The sequence below is a fragment of the Otolemur garnettii genome, unplaced genomic scaffold, assembly GCF_000181295.1.
Source record: "Otolemur garnettii isolate 467f Iridium unplaced genomic scaffold, OtoGar3 scaffold00031, whole genome shotgun sequence".
NCBI lineage: Eukaryota > Metazoa > Chordata > Mammalia > Primates > Galagidae > Otolemur > Otolemur garnettii.
In genome coordinates this window covers 1,127,669-1,129,712 of record NW_003852426.1, presented here as the reverse complement: position 1 = coordinate 1,129,712, position 2,044 = coordinate 1,127,669, and positions in this window count along the sequence as shown.

Here is a 2,044-nt window from a genome sequence, read left to right as displayed (position 1 = left end):
GAGGCAGGAGACTCACTTGAGCCCAGGAGTTGGAGGTTGCTGTGAGCTGTGATGCCATAGCACTCTACCCAGGGGGATAGCTTGAGGCTCTGTCTAAAAAAAAATGAAACTGAGAGTACAACATATCGCAACCTATGGGACACAGTAAAAGCAGTAATAAGAGGAAATTTATAAAATCTCTACACTGTACCCCATGTTTGCATTAATGTATACAGCTATCATTTAATAAAAAAAAATTAAAATAAAAAGATGAGAAAATTTTCAAATAAACAATGTAATGATGCTTCTCAAAGAACTAGAAAAACAAAAGCAAACCAAACTCTAAATTAGTAGAAGAAAGGAAATAATAAAGATCAAAGCAGAAATAAATGAAATTGAACACCCCCAAATACAAAAGATCAATGAAACAAAAAGTTGATTTTTGAAAAGATTAATAAAACTTACACATCTTTAGCCAGACTGAGAAAAAAAAAGAGAAAAGATCCAAATAAACAAAATCAGAAAAGAAAACAGAGACATTACAACTGAAATGCAAAAATCCAAAGGATCATTAAAGACTACTATGAACAAATACCTGCCAAAAAATTAAAAACCTAGAAAAAAACAGATAAATTCCTAGACACACAACCTACCAAGATTGAACCGGAAGAAATCCAAACCTGAATGTAGGCTCAGCACCCATAGCACAGTGGTTACAGTGCCAGCCACATACATCAAAGGTGGCGGGTTCGAACCCAGCCCAGGCCAGCTAAACAACTGCAACAAAAAAATAGCTGGGTGTTGTGGTGGGTTGGGAGGCTGACGCAAGAGAATCACTTACGCCCAAAAGTTTGAGGTTGCTGTCAGCTGGGATGCCACAGCACTCTACTGAGGGCAACAAAGTGAGACTCTGTCTCAAAAAATAAAAAATAAATAAATAAATAAAAACCTGAATATACCAACAAGGAACAGGTAGCACAGCAGTAATAAAAGTCTTCCTTCAAAGTAAATAGGACCCAATGGGTTCACTGCTGAATTCTACAAAACAATCAAAAAAGAACTAATACCACCCCACTTAAACTATTCCACAAAAATTAAGGAGGGAACACTCCCAAACTCATTCTACAAGGCCTATATCACCTTGATGCCAAAACCACACCAAGGCACAACAAAAAAAGAAAACTATAGGCCAGTATCTCTGGTGAACCTAGATGTAAAAATCCTCAAAAAAATACTAGCAAATCAAATTTAAGAACACATTAAAAAGTTAAATATTATTCATCACAGTCAAGTGGGATTCATCCCAGGGATGCAGGAATGGTTCAACCTATACAACCAAAGTGATGCATCATATCAATAGAACAAAGGACAAAAACTATGTGACTGTTTCAACCAATGCTGAAAAGTCTCTGATAAAATTCAACATCCTTTATGAAAAAATTCTTTCCCCCTTCCAGAAGCTCTGGTGCTTTTTACTTCTTCTGTATCCCTTTCTAACTTCTAATAAAAGTCCTATCTTATTGTTTAAAAAAAAAACTGGGTATAAAAGAAACACACCTCAACACACTAAAAGGTGGATATGACAGACCCACAGCGAGTACCATACTGAAGGGGGAAAACCTGAAAGCCATTCCTTTAAGATCTGGAACAAGACAAAGATGCCCACTCTCAATGTGTTATTCAACATAGTACTGGAAATACTAGTCAGGGCAATAAGACAAAAGAAAAAAATAAAGGGCATCAAAGTTGGAAAGGAAAAAGTCAAATGATCTTTATTATATCTACAGCAACCTAAAGACTCCACAAAACAAAACTATTAAAACTGATAAACCCAGTAAAGTTGCAGGATACAAAATCAACATACAAAAATCAATAACATTTCTACATGCCAACAGTAAACAATCTGAAAAAAATTCAAGAAAGCAATCCCATTTACAATAGCTACAAATAAAATAAAATACCTAAGAATAAACTTAACCAAAGAACTGAAAAATCTCTATAATGAAAAATAGAAGGGTGGCGCCTGTGGCTCAAAGGGGTAGGGCGCTGGCCCCATATGTTGGAG